General features: G+C 39.8%; 1 protein-coding gene across 1 annotated transcript in view; it reads left to right on the forward strand.

Moving 5' to 3' along the window:
* NEK7 (NIMA related kinase 7) overlaps window positions 1–15043 on the forward strand; it is a 90036-nt gene extending 74993 nt beyond the window's left edge. Inside the window, exon 11 of the mRNA XM_071810316.1 lies at window positions 14945–15043. The gene's annotated coding sequence lies outside the window, so the exon portion shown is untranslated. The remainder of the gene's footprint in view (window positions 1–14944) is intronic.
* Window positions 15044–15691: the final 648 nt, after the last annotated feature.

Here is a 15691-nt window from a genome sequence, read left to right on the forward strand (position 1 = left end):
GCAGAGAACTCAAAATTTGAAACTTCTGACCACAAACTTCTTGGATACAAATAATATGACAAATAGATTCAGTTCCAAATTCAACAGAAATTCAGTCTCGTGAGACAGTTTTCTTAAACCAAGAATAACTTCTTGATCTTATATCATGTAACAGTTATCGATCTGTCGCAATGGTGGTGGCTGTATGTCATGTTTGTACTGGAGCTTTTACAAGGCATGTGTTTCCCTAGACCTGCTCGTGGGGTATCGCAGCTGTCTGGCAGCTGAGGTCCTTTGGCTGCCTCATTCCACTGTAGTGCAGCAGGGACGTGGTGACTGAGTGCACCTTGTGTAGCATTTGATTACAAGCAGGTCCTTCCATGAGCTGCACGTGCTGCTCTGTTCTCTTGCTTCCCAGTGCCAGCCGTGTAGGTCAGACCCTCTGATGCTGGAAAACAGGAAAGTTAGAGGTACCGTGTACACCTCTGATGCGTGTCAAGTTCACCGTGGTAGTGTTTCTTCTGATTTTTGTTCATTTGTAATGACTTAATGTAATTCAAAAGTTAAAAAAAAAATAAAAGGGCCTGTAACCCATTCAGAACTTTTGTGGTACAATCATAGAATGAATTGAGTTGGAAGAGACCTTAAAGCTCATCTAGTTCCAGCTTCCCTGCCATGGGCAGGGACACCTTCCACTGGACCAGGTTGCTTGAAGACCTGTCCAACCTGGCCTTGGACACTTCCGGGGATGGGGCATCCATAGCTTCTCTGGGCAGCCTGTTCCAGTGCCTCACCACCCTCATGGTGGAAAATTTCTTCTTTATGTCTAGTGTAAATCTACCCTCTTTCAGTTTAAAGCTGTTACCCTTTGTTCCATCCCTACATGTCCTTGTAAAAAGTCCCTCTCCAGCTTTCCTGCAGATCCCCTTTCAGTACTGGAAGGCTGTTATAAGGTCTCCCCAGGATGTTCTCTAAGCTGAACAGCCCCAACTCTCTCAGCCTGTCTTCATAGGAGAGGTGCTCCAGCCCTCTGATCATCTCCATAGCCTGCTCAAGACTAGGTCCAGCGGGTCCATGTCCCTTTTAGTTGAGGGCCTCAGAGCTGGACACAGTACTCCAGGTGGGGTCTCACCAGAGCAGAGGGCCAGAATTGCCTCCTTCGACCTGCTGGTCATGGTGCTTTTGATGGAGGCCAGGATACAGTTGGCTTTCCGGATTGCAAGTTCACATTACCAGATCACGTTGAGCTTCTCATCAACCAACACCCCCAAGTCCTCCTCCTCAGGGCTGCTCTCAATTCCTTTATCCCCCAGTGTGTATTTGTGCTTGCGATTGCCCTGAACCACATGGAGAACCTTGTACTTGGCCTTGTTGGACTTCATGAGGTTCACACGGTCCCACCTCTCAAGCCTGTCAAGGTCCCTCTGGATGACATCCCTCCAGTGTGTTGACTGCACCACACAGCTTGGTGTCATTGGCAGACTTGCTGAGGGTGCACTCAATATCTTATGAGGTAGTTTAATTTTATGGGATACAATATGCATTCTTAGCAATCATGATTTTTATGGCTTATTCCAAAACAAGTAATTATTTTAGAGTATGATTTCTCCGTACTGTGATCTGTTAGAACTAAAATTCTTCCTGCTATACTTTTCCTCACCAAATAGGAGGAATTCAGTTTGTTTTCAGAAACACAGGAAGAGCTAAATGCATTTGCACTGATTTCAATGCCCGAAGAAGGACTCCTTGCTTGAGTCCGCTCTGTGGAGCTGTAGTGCTTCCACCTGTAGCTGGAAGGGAATTCCTCGAGGGCAGAAGCTCTGCTAGACAGACATAAGGCAGCTTTCTGTGGACCACCTTAAAAAGTTTTAATGAGTTTGCAGGGAAGAAAAGAGTCTTAAAATGTTATTATTTTGGAGAGTGTTTTTTAATGCTTTGGCCTTTGTGATAGACTTTGGAAATAAGGGGGTTTCCAGCTGCAGTCGCACTAGGCTGAATGCAGAGCAAAGGCTGCTCTTCCTTTCTCCTCTAGCTGACGGATCTGTACTGTGTGTTTGGAGGCTGAAACACAGCCTGGCTGAAAAATCATGAGTTTTTGTAGGTAGTTTACATGGAATATACAATAATAATAGAAAGACAGGAATTTGAACAACTATGTACAGTCATCTTGTTTCTGGAATTCAGCTGTTCCACTCTAGCGCTTACATGGATATATGGGTGACTTCAACAACTCAATCCTTGTATAATGGCCCAACTAGCCTTGTTTTTCTGTTTTCCTGTGATGTTTTTGTTGTTTGTTATTTTTTGATGGCTTTTTGTTTGCTTGCCAAACATTTCTCACCTTAAAATTATGATTAAAAATGTTCCACATATATGGAATAGTTTATGTAAATTTATATCTATATCTATATATAAGCAAGGCTTACAAAACACTGGATGCTTCTTTATAGTGTGTGTTTGTAAGTTGATCTGTAGTCACCCAGAGGTACTTGCTACTGGCTGCCCTTGACTGTTGCATCGCACTGTTGTGAATGTGAACATTTTTCCTTTGTTAAAATCTAAGGACTGATCCTATGAACCTAAAATGCAAGGCGTCCACCTTTAGAAAAAAAAACCACATCCACATAGTGCAAAATGAAGCAATTATTTGGTCTTTCCAGAACCCTGTTTCCGTGTGTGGGTGTCAGTGGTAAGTGTGGCCGTGAGCGAGGCTGGCGCTGGTTGGAGCGTCATTAACTAGCAGCCTGCTGACACCGGCCATTGATCCAGCAGCCAGCACAGGGCTGCCGGGCCACTGTGTTTCCTCCCCCATCTCTCACTTCTCTCTGGGGATAACCAGTTAGAAGAAATGACCCACTTGCCTGGAGTTTTTAGAGCAATGGGCAGTTCGATGTGAATTGTCAGCTCCAGCTAGAAGGGCAAAGGATCACACAGTTGACCCTTATCTGTTGCTGGCATTCTATTGCTGTAACATTTGGCCATCCCTCGCAATGTCAGAAATCCTGACAAGACCTTGTGAAACTCCACAAATGCCGTATTTGGAAAGCTGTCATCTTTTAAAGCTGTTATGATACCGAAGGGTGGTGATTGTTTTGAGCTGTAATACTTTTTAAAAAAAGTTCTGCCTATTTAGTACTGAACTGTTTATGATGTTAAGCAAGCTGTTTATAAAACTGTATTTTGTTGGAAAATTGCTGTATTTTTCATTCTCTGAGAGTGAACAAGTTGATGTCAATGGTCCCAAGTGCGTAGAAACTGATGACATTTATTTAATAGCCATGAAGTGGAACATACTACTCATAGATACTATATTCTTCCCATATATTGTTTTCAGTCTTGAATGTTTTCTTTAAACAGCTCTCTAAGATGCCACAAGATTTTATACAAACAATTTAGGTATTTTAATATGGTGTGCTATGAGAACTTTATGAATATTTTGCAATTAATGATTTATTTTCTGTAAAAAAAAATAAATTAGACATGGTATGATTTGTTGTTAAAGGAGTACCCAGATGCCAGAATCAGAATCCTATTGTAACTAAGTGGTGCATCTGTTTTCGAATATTCTCTGTATTGAGTACGGTCTGTCACGTAATTAAGTAAACTTTTGCAGTAAGTTGCCTCACATGCTGATTTGGAACACTGGCAGTCATTCGCCTGCAGCAAAATACCCATCAAATGTAGAACTTCTGCCTGCTTTATGGGGCTCATGTTAGAATTTGGCCTCTTCGTTTCTTTCTGATTTTTAATTTCTGACTTCATGTAGAAGCATCGAGATACTGCAAAAAAAACTGTAGATCATAATTGTAATTTATTTCACAGTAATTGAGCATAAAAATCTGTGCTTAAAATGCAGTCCTAAAACACAACTTCCTCTCAAAACAGATATTCTGCAGTTCTCTCATAAACTTAAAATATGGTCAGTATTACATCTTTACATAACTTCATAATTTTATGTAATGAAAACCTGAAATAGAAAGTAGTTTTGTCTGCATAAAGTGCCTCAGAGTTGAAATTGCAAAGAAATCAATTGTGTTCTTTGGACCTCTCAATAATTGTCTTTATAGTCATTCTTTAAGGTCCTAGCTATGTTGAAATACAATATTTTATTCCTGACATTTAATCCATGAAAATGTCCTTGGAGATGTATTATTCTCTTAAAATACTTCACGGGTACCTTACAATGAACACACACAGCTGGAGGTGTGTCAGAATAATTTTTGCTCTGCCACGGGACACAAATGGGAAACCTATACATGCCTCACTTGAAATTGGTTTATATAATTGCCATATGACAAATGTGTTGACTTAGTCTTGGGGCTTTTTTTTTTTTTTGGTTGACCTATTTATAAAAAGAAGTACAGTATAAAACTCTTAACAGATGATGATTTCAGTAACAAACATTGCATTTTGACTATTCTGATTTGTGTAGTATTTTTTTTTTGCTTTGTAAATGAATAAAAGTGGTGCTTCTGAGCTCAGTCTTTCCAGATACATACAGGTAGATTTGTCTGTCTGTACTGTCAGTGTTACCATTTACCTACCAGGATGCTGAACCTTGAATAAGCTGTTCTGGGGGGGCCCTATGGTACCAACTCACCTTCTGGCAACTTCTCTGCTTGTACAGCCTCGATCCCCACCTTGCCCTGGCGATACGGTGTGGTATGAGCAAAGTACTGTCAGCTTAGTGAAATAAGGGCATTTTTTTCATATATGCATTTATTACTGAATGTCTGATGTTGTGCCAATTTCATTGTGCTCAACTCATTTGGTTGCTGGGTATTGCCAGTCTTACATCCAGCAAAGTCATCTTTAGAGGAGTGAGTTAGTTGCTAGAACTTTCTGCATCCAGAGCTCTCTTAAAAAACACAGTAAGTCATTAGTTTGGGCTCGTGTGCTACCTGTACACTTCTGCCCATACTTACTCATGTTAATCAAATTATTTTTTCCTACCAGTTAAGAAAGAAGAATGGAGCAAGAATTGTTTCTAGCATGGTAGTACCTCCTCTTTATATTTCTAAACTAGCTAAAAGTCTTAAAGATGTATGGCATAGGAATATCTATTCTATTGAACTCTATGGATGTCCATCTTTGGGCACCATAGAGGGACTTGATCATTTATATGTGCTGAGCATTTATTATGTGGATGTGGGTATTGTAGATGCTTTTAAACCAAACATCTGAAAAATTACTTCAGCGCTATTGAAAAGCCTGATCTGCTCAGTATGGGAAAATATGGAACACTTTCTACCTTAATGACCCCGAGTGTATAGGTTGACCCAAGTTATGTCTCTGTTTCCATGTTATTTTTCGCTGCAATTTGCACAATACAGGTTTCTATTGTGTACCAGGCAGATGTTCCCAGGCAGAATACTTCATAGCAAATTCTGTAAGTGAGCAGGAGTCCTGGAGGAGTCCAGCAACTTTGGAGCAGCATGCAAATCTCACAGCTCCTGCCCTCCTCTTGTATATCCGTAGCTCTGGTTTCTGCTCTTTTTCTGGATTGTAGTCAGTTCCTATAGTGCTTCTGGCCTTTCTTTAGCATTTGCAATTTCTGTGAGATCCTGTGTTTCACATTGTGCTTAGCTCTCAGTTCTGCCTTTTACCTCTTAGGCTAGCTCCGTTTTCTTGTGCTTTGAGAATCTTTCCTTTCAATGTTACGCCCTTTTCACAGCATCTGGCTTGGTAACCTTGTACTTCTCTTATTCTCCTAGTAATTTTGTGCTTGCTTTCTCATGTAGTTCTGCTGTGATTTGAGGATGAGATTGCTTTTGTGGTTTCTTTCCCCATCTCCCCAGTGAGACATAAAAATCCCTTTCCATTCTGAGAATCTGGTAACGTTGCGGACTACTTTGCTGCAGTCCCAGTTACGCAGAAGGTGGATTAGGAGCCTCTGAATGGGCTTTGTGTTACTTGTGTGAATCACAAAGGATGCATTACAAAACATGGTTTGCACATGACAGCTATCAAGAAATCTGAGAGGCCACACAGAAGGCAGGATTTTGAGGGGAAAAATTTGTCAGAGTGGAGATCTCAAGTAGTGCTCAGTATAGTGCTGGATTAGGTCTTAGGCAAACACTCTTATGAAGAGTACTTGTGTAGCATTCTGAGTAACAGAACAATTACCCAAAGGATAACACCTTTTGAAATGATTGCTGTAATTTGGCTAGTGCTTGTAAACTTGCTTGTTTTCTCTGTCTGTATTTTGTCCATTAATATTCACTGCAGAGCAAAGCAAATAGTGATTTTTTTTTTCTTTTGAATGATGATTTTGTTGATAGATATGGCCTGTATAAAAATGAAGGGTTTTTCTGTGGTTGTATAATAAACATACTTCTCTTTGATTCAGTACTAAACTGTAAGAACAAATGAGGATCCAAGCAGTGATTTATTTTTCTTTTTATAATGATACTTCTTCTTATTGTTGCCAGCAAAGATAACTGTGGTTATAGTTCCATAACATTTTTATTAAAACTTAGTTTCTTTAGCTTTTCTTTTATCATAAGATCTGCCACCATTAAAGGAAAGTATAAAAAGCAGCAGTGTTTTGCAGAATCATATTTGTTCTGAGATAGATGTTGTCTTCCACACATCCATCAATACACAGATTCTGAAATGCCTTTAAATCTTTGAATTTGCCTGTGAGATTGATACTTACATTACTCGTGCTCTCTTACCTTTGTAGATCAATATTTCTTGGACTATTTACTAATACAAAAATTAGTGTTTCTATTTTTGGCTAAAATGTGTATTTCCCACCCCCCAGTTTCTAACAAATTGCTGCTTTTGATTTCTCAGGCTTGATGGGCCACTGGCATTGGCAGGTGGTAGAATGACACAATGCAATATGATATGCCAAAGTAGTTGGGCATCACTTGTCATCGTGTAGACAAGTGAGGCAGAGGAAATAAGAGAATACATGAGCCTTTCAAACATGCAGGCAAAAAAAATGACATTTTCCATAGGATAGAAATCTTTTCCTGTAACTGCCTCCTTCCATCTTGTGCCCAGAGGAGTTCAGTTTCTTGTGCTATTTTATCTACACCATACTTGAGGTATTGTGAGTATGTGGAACATTTTACCTGTAATAAATATCTCCATGTGTAGTTTCACTTCTCTTAAGATTCTTGCTTGCTTTCTGAAGTGCAAATAAGAAGCCATTAAAGGTAGTAAAGATATAGATAGTAATCTTTACTGTTATGGCCTATGCTAAATGCAAAGTATATAAGCATATACTTACATATAAGCATATATCTTACCATGAAGAACTGCTCAGTTCACTGCGATTTCATAATGATTGCATGTTTTTTGACCACGCATGATTACTTGCTTTGTTTCAGGGAGAGGCATACCTCAATAATTTGTCAAGTTGTTCAAAAGCACAAATACTCATGCATGGATTTAAGGGAGAGCTGTCTATGAACATGTTCCTCAATATTTGATACCTCCTGGACAGCATGGTGACAAACAGTCAGTAAATTTCTTCCTCAGATTATCTGTTTTTTCCTGAAATTTGAGATCTACAAGAGCTTTATTAAATCCATTACAGGAGATTGGTACAAATAGGATGAGAAAGTTGAAAGAGCAGCCTGTGTTATTTCTTTACCTGCCTCTGAAGAGATGCAGTGTGCTCTTCCCCCTATGTGTGCAGCACACTTGAGTGAAGAGGCAAATGCAAGTTCAGTAAATCCTGCAAATGAATAGCCCAGCTAATTTAGCTCACTTGGAAAGCTCACGATGGGTTCAAAGAGCTCTTCCTGCAGAGCTCCTCTTCTGCGTGCTCCTGAGACCTGCAGCAGAGGATCCATCCCCGGTTGTGGAGGAGGTTGTTGAGGAAAATATGGTTGTGGGGTTGAGAAGCGGGGGTGCTCCAGTTCAGAAGGGAAGTTTCCTCAAAATGTTTTGTGTGCTAAACAGATAAAAGTCCTAAGGATGGTTTTGACTGTGAGCTTCACAAAAGTCACTCCAAAAGGTGAAGTATCACTTTTTCTCCTGACTGCCTCACTTTTGGATTAAGTTTGGTGCTGGAGATTGATCAGGATCAATGCCTTCCAGATTGCCTCCGCTTTGCTAAAATGCAATATGGCTCCTTTATTTTGGAACTTCCTTTATCTGATGTAGGAACTTAATAATTTAAAGATCTGTCAGCAGGTATGTCTACTGCTACAGTTAATTTATAACAATTTTTGAACGAACCTAATTTGGAAGGAAAAAAATGTCACTTTTCCTTATTTTTCCTATAGTGTATTATCTCGTGTTTGAGCATAGTGAAAAATCACCAGCTGTTTGTTTTCCTTTTGATAAATTTTGCAGGTCCTCCTAACTTTCTCCAATCTTGACAGTTTTTAATAAATCTGTAGTATTTGCAAGTACTTCAACCCCATTTTAATTATAGTGCATATACAAAAGCCTAGTTATTCAGCCCAGGTTTGCTGTTTATTACATGCTGTCTCATCACAGACAGAGGCAAGAATATTGCATTTTTGGTCACAGCAGGTTTGGATTGCAATTTTTTTTATGTTTGTGTGATTGTTTTGTGCTTGGGAATGGTGCTGATTTGGAGGGAGTGGTAAATGCAGTGCCCGCTGCCACTCCAGCTGCTCCATACTCACCAAGGCGTCCTCACCTAATCATGTATTTTTCTTTTATAAGTAATCTTTGCCAGAAGAAGCAGGTGTTAATTCCACGTATGGGGACAGCCATCATGCAGCAATATATGTATGTGTAAGAGCGAAACAATTTTGAAAGGATTTGTTTTGTTTGCATTTTAAAGTGAAGCGTGGTTACAAACAGTTTCCACAACACCCACGATGGGTCTTTGCAGCTGACTCTTTATGCTGATTGCATATTGGCCATGTTGGAGTTGCTTTAAAGCTTATTTAATACCAAACGTTAAGCCTTTGCTGGCAGTACTGGCAGGGAAGGAGGATTTGGGATGTGGAGGTCTCTAAGCAGCTTTGTTCCCTTGGCTCTGCTGTGGGTACACCGGAGGGCAGAGCCCCTGTGCCCCTGGCCCCGCCACACTGCTGTGCCCCTTCAAAGGAGGTGAAGCCTTTCCTTCCCCCGCAGCCCCTCAGCACTGCCAACTGGGAATTCAAAGGTGAGACCCATAGCTCTGGAAAACACTGCATCTTCCTCTCTGGATATTAATTTTAGATGTGTTTTGGTAGCAAGTTTTCTGTGGTCCCCACGCTGACCTCATTAGGCAGCTGAGGAAACGAATATCTGTATCTACCCACATTTATGATGAGGATATGTAAGAGACAACGTTTCTATATATGCATATTATGCCTGCTGAAAATTAATGCTAAAAATAATCTCAAAGAATTATAAGCAAATGCAGAACTTCTAAGGTATTCTTGAAGTAAGCTATGAGTAAAGAGTTAGAAACCCCTGTGGCCCAGTAAGAAATGGATTTTGTGGTCTCTTTGTACTGTTAAAATTTCTTTTGGAAACGAACTCCAAGTGTCTAAAATACCATAACATTTTACAAGTTTGCAGAAGATGAAAATGTTACCAGATGTTAAGTTCAAGGAGCAAGTTAACTACTGTTGTCAGATGAAACAGCTTTTGCAGCTTGGTAACTTCTCCTTGCCTTCTCTCCCTCTCTCCCCCTGTCCCCTCAGCTGCTCCTGAACTGCCCGTCTCTTCTGCAAGTAAAACAGTATTTCACTCATACAGGTGAAGGGAGAAGTCTATATGTTGTATAGTGCATATAATTAAGGTGATGGTTGGTTGGATGACCAAAGTCTTTTATCAAACTGGATTATCAAACTAAACTGCTGTAGTTAAATATAGTTTACTATTAAATTTGTATTCAATAAGCAGAAGAGAAGTCACTAATAACTGACTTCAGTGTAGTGAAAATCTGGTAAGGGCACATGAAAAGGATTGGTAGTATCAGGCAGTCTCACCTTAGTGCTGCTACAATGCTATTTTTGCCGTAATGCCTTTTTTCATAATATGATTCAAGTATATAAAAGGTTTATAGATTTGAAGCACATCAGAGGTCATTTCCTCCTGTAACTCACTAATCAGCTCTGGTACTTTCATGTATGCAGCAGGAACTTTCAGACAAAGGTAAGATTAGTAGCTAGCCAGACAAAGAGAAAAGGGAGGAAAATAATAGTAGTGGTGAGTACACGCATCAAGTAAGTGGGGCCCAATATTTTTTATGCCCTTTTTGATAGATTGCTTTGGATGCTTCTGGGCAGCATTTAATGCAGCGGTTTTTTTATCTCTGTCCCAGAAGGATTATTCCAATGGTTCACCTTAGATTCTGCACAGAATATTACTTTGATACTGTAATAGCTTTGGAAATACTGTCCTTTGATGTCAAGAGCTGTATGGAACTGTTCTTTTGATTAAGAAACACTTACACTCTTGAAAAACCTAATAATAGATTAAAAAAAAAAGAAAAGAAAAAAATGATCATTGATTGTGCTTTATTAAACTAGATCTGTGGGAGAGATGCAGAATGTGTGTGCATCTGTATCATGTCTTGATCTGTTATCTTTCTGTTGGAAACCCTCACAGTATGTCTGTCCCTGTCTTGAATAGCCCAGGAGCCTGTTTCTTTTTTTCCCCTCTTCATTCTAGGACTCTCCCCTTGTGCCATTGAATGCTTACGGACTGAACAACCTGCCTGGCAGTCGGATTATTATATCCCCCCTTTCCCTCTTCCTCAATTAATTGTTGAAGATTCATTGCATACAATTTCAGTTTAAAACCTAGCCTGGTCCATACCAGGTGAATGTCCTTTTACTAGCAAGGGGTATAATTGAACTAGTGGCCAACAATTTAACTTAATTCCCTCATTTGCAATCAGTGCCATTTCAGGGAGATAAATTGCATAGGATCATGCAAAAGTGCTCAGCTGATGGTGTCTGCAGAGAGAGCTCAGTGTAAATGTCTGACACAGTTCAGGGCTTATAGGAAAATGCCCCCTACATTGCTGTGGCACATCTCCATGATGTACTATCAATAGAGCAGCTGTTTTTAGGTCAAAGTCACATCGCACAAGAGTTTAGGAGGTACTGAGTTAATTGCTAGTTGAATGGGTGTTGGTATTTGCTCTGAAAACATAGATTAAAGCTCTCTTATGCTTAATAATAACATATTTACTGGGAGTTTACTTTTGCCCCAGATTTACTCCTGGAATGCACTGCTCTGTTTTTGCAAGTTAATCTCTTAACTACTTAGAGATAAGCTTTTAAGAAAACTTACTGATCCTATATTGGTGGGAAAGGGGGGAGACTGCTGCATTCTTCTGCAAGGAAAATCCTCTTTTTATTCTGTGCTATGCAAATGGGGTTTTGTTTGTGAGTTTCTTTTACTTTAAATCCAGAGTCACTACCTGAAAATGGTTGAGAAATAACTGGGTGGACATTTCAATTTTAGATGTAGGAACATACTGTACATTGAAGATTGCAATTTTGATCATTTCAACTAAGAAAAAAAGAGCTGTATGTAAATAAATATATGCTCAAGCCGACGAAGTGCTTCTCAGCAAACCAAAGTTGAGACGGAAAAAGTGCCAGTGGACATGGAGCAATATATTGACCTGAGATACAGATTAGGAAAAAAAAAAAAGGATTTGGGGTTTGTCTGAGTACTACCAGAGCTGTGCCAGCTGGCAGCGGAGCTATAAGAATAGAGAGGACTAGTGAAATAATTGTATTTTCTGTCTCAAACTTTACATGCCTGTCAGAGTTTCAGCCATTCAGGCTAAAATGGAGGCTTTGCAGGCTGTTAGATCCCTGCTGCTTCATGAGGAAGGCTTTGGGTGAGAGGAGGAAAGCCTGAACATCGGTTCTCATCTAGCCAGGAGATGTGATTAGTTGACTCCTTCATCCTTTTCATGGGGCAAACCTCTCAGCTGGCCTTCGCCACTCCCTTCGAGGCCTTTGTGTCCAGCACAGACACCTCGCCAGGCTTGGAGCTGGATGGGCACCGTTCACCCCAGTTTGGGAACTGTGGCGTAGGCTGAGTTCACGCTCTCCCTGGTCAGTGAGCATTAGGGATAATCAGAGGACTGAATGAAAAAGTGGTGTTTTCGAACACCCAACTTGCCCTAAGCAGTGTCTGGGGCTTCACTGAGCACCAGAGAGCAAAGCAGACATATATATGTTGAGAGTCTGTTCTCAGGCAACAGACATAGCTTGATGATTATTTTTGCAAAGACTTGCCTTCTCTGAAGAGAGCAACTTTAGATTAGAAACTATGTAGTTTTTGTTCATGGTATGCTGTGCATACTAGATTTTCAACTTGGTTTCAGTTTAGAGGGTAGTTTTTGAGAATAGTATAATACAGCAGATTATTTGAAGGGTGTTTCTTAGTCTGTTGATATTTTACTTTTACAAGCATTGCTGATTGTTTACATGGCTTAAAGACTATCCTTTAAATCTTCAGATGAAAATTGCTTTTGCTCACAGCTGAGAAGAGAAAACAAAGCGAGAAGGGAAAAAAAATTATCAAGAACCTTTAGATATTAATCCTGACCTAAGAAACACGTAACATTAAAAAGAAGAATGAAGTGAAGGAGACCAGGAAAGGTATAAGGCTTTTGAAAGACCAAATTAGTTTGAAGACTATCTCAAGCCACAAAGAATTACTCCAGTAGCCAGTATTGATACATATGATAGATGATCTCAAAACACTCCCCAAGAAAAGAACCAGACACAAGGAAAATATATTTGTTTAGGAGACATTTAGCTGATAGCTTGCGAAAAATTGGAGGTAGCAACTGGTTTGCTACTTCATTCCTTTGGATTTTATCCATATAAAATGTCAGGGACTTAAGATTTGTAGGTCTGAGATCACCTGTATCCTCACAGTACTGGCATGTTTGCTTAGCCTTAAGTAAAGAAACTACTTTTTGCAGAAGTCATCATCTTGTGAAGAGTAGAGGCACAGCGTGTCTATTAATATTTACATGTGCTGTCAGGTGGGGATGGAAGCAGGTTGAGCTGGATCGGCTCTGTATTGGCTGCTCAGAAGTGGAAGAACATCACTGTGAAATGCTCCTGTCTCCAGGTTTATTGCAGTTTGATGTGCAATACAACTTGTGACATTTTGCTGTTTGTGATGTGTCTTCCTGCTGCCCCTGCTCCTAAACCTGGATGTGAACTTCCAGCATTTAAGAAATGCCTGATATTAAGAATGTGATAGAAGGCCTGTCAGCAGCTTTTATTTCAGATATAAATTTATGCTCCATCCCTCTTCCTTTGGCTGGTCCTAAAGCTTATCTGTCAAAACCTACTGTCACATCAATATTAATGAACTTGCCAATTTGGAGGTATGTGTTTAATTGGTGTTTTTAATTGCTAAATGTTTTCTTCCTGCCAAAAGTGCATGTATTGACAAGTATCAGCCCAAAGCTTCCAGCAAGGCAGAGATGAGTGAAGCAGAACTAGATCTGTGTCCGATGGCATGCACATTAACTGGGGTAAAGACACTGCCAGGAACCAAGTGTGCTGGGATGGGAGGAGCAAAGGACTTATCCTGATCCATGTGCCAAAATTAGCAAATGAAGTTTGATATTTTCTAGTATCTTGGCTGCGTAGCCTTCCTGCAAAACAAAGTACGGTGCCCTCTGAAGCACATCACTATTGGTAACACCCTCAAATCCCCCCCGCCCCACCCCACTTATTGCAAGGCACTAGTTGTGGTGTCTTATCTAACTTTATTTTCTATTTTCTCTGTGCACTCAGGATAACTCTTTTGTTCCATTTTCAGCCCACACGCTGACACAGCTCTCTCCCTCTCTCTCTTTCCCCTTACACTGTTGTTTAAGCATGCTGTAAACTTATTCATTCCCTAAAGGCAAGAGCAGCTATCTGAGCAACACTTTGTCAGCATAATACATTTACAGAATGCATATTTATGAACCTTTGAGCCTTTATTGTTCCAGAGGGCAAATAAAAAACATGAAAAGTAGCAATATAGTGTTTCAAAGGTCCCTTAAGGAAAACAAAAGTAGTTGGAAATAAATTTAGGGGAAAAAAAGTTTTTTCTCCAAAAGAGAACCTTGAATTAGCACATACAAAATATGGGCTGGTTAAGACTACTCTTTTCTTCCAGCTATCCCACACTCTCCTAATCCAACTTTCAAGGAACTTTAAACTTGAAGAATGACTTTAAGCTTTTCAGAACAGAATAAATGGCATAAATTAGACATATATAATAGTGAAGCAGAGATTTTTAAAGCAGTTTGTTTTGTGCAATCATAATAAAGTAAATGCAGTTTTCCAAGGAAGAGGGTTTCCATTTAAAGCTATAAGGTCAGTGTGGTATGTGCCACAAAATTCCTACAGATGAAAGGTAGCTGGAAGAAGCTGAAAAATCAATAAAATGCTCCAGTTGTTGCTATTTTAATTGACTCTAGATTCTTACTAACTTTACAGTGTATACCTTGACTTTTAAAATGAATAGGTTGCTACTCATTATTGCTTATAATAAAATAGTGGTAGTTAGCCAGTGTTGGTGTTCTTAGACATGTCCATATGCTCAACTACAATTATAAAAGGTTATTGTAGCCACGTTCCTAGATTATGCAGCCTAAGAATTAAAACACGTAGAGTTGTCTCCCTGTGTGAACATTCTCATATTTTAAAATGAGAGATGTGAGTGTGACTGCCTGTAGCTTTCATCCAAAGTGAAAACTGGAGTGTGTGCCAAACAACAGAGCTCACAGAAGCTCAACTTAACCAAAATTTGAAGTCCTAAAAAAAAAAGAAATAGCTCTAGCTAGTAAGAGAAAATAGATTAAAGTTCCAAATGGTCAAAAAATAAAACAAATGCAGATTTTAAGCTCTTCTGCAGTAGCAGAGCTATAGGGATTTGTACATATTCCTTCTGGCATAAGAGTTTGTAATTGTGCTTTCTACTGTAAAGACTAGAAAAACACACACAATAGGAAACTCAACTGGAATCCATCTCTGTTACTTCTTTTGGCCCAAATTAGGGAAGGAGACCCATGGAGCTCCCTGTGGAATGATGCAGAACCCTGCTGAGAACACAATCGAGCCCTGGATAGAGCTGGAAACTGCAGTCCCTCTGCCATAAGGTACTGTGTGATCTGTGTGAAGGGATGGGGGCTGAGAGGGAAGGGTTGTTGCCTGGATCTGTCACAATTTCATGAGTGGATACTTTCTTCCAAGAGAGGTGGTGGATGTGTGGGCATAGCGCCTGTCCTGGGTGCTCACAGCAACTTTTTAAAAGCCTGGATGGCTCAAATAGATGAGAGGGGCCCTACTACGTTTGTCTGATGTGCGTTTTCTGTGAGCATGAACTCTGATCTAGGGAGTTTCTGTTACAATAATGGCACATCAGAAAAAAAGGTGAGGTAGGTCCCATGTCGAAATTCAGCATTGCACAGAGGAGACAACTTTAACTTTTCTGTATGTGTTTAGTTATTTTCAGTAATAAAAACTGCAGCTGACTTCACAAATCATTCTGGTGCCTCCAAAGCTGTATTAGCCATTATTCACAATTTACAGATTTTCTTCTCTTCTTTCCTTAAGAATAACTTGGTTCTGCTTTAAGTCCTGGACATTGAGAAACCCAGAGCAAGTTTGCCTCTGAATATAATTTTCCAGTGAATTGTGGTAATCATTTTTTAAACATGAGAACAGCTTGAAATGTTATGATCACTCAGGAGTAACTGCATGGGTAAACCCTTACCTACCACAGTGTGATGACTTTAAAAAGA

The sequence above is a fragment of the Patagioenas fasciata genome, chromosome 6 (assembly GCF_037038585.1).
Source record: "Patagioenas fasciata isolate bPatFas1 chromosome 6, bPatFas1.hap1, whole genome shotgun sequence".
Lineage (NCBI taxonomy): Eukaryota > Metazoa > Chordata > Aves > Columbiformes > Columbidae > Patagioenas > Patagioenas fasciata.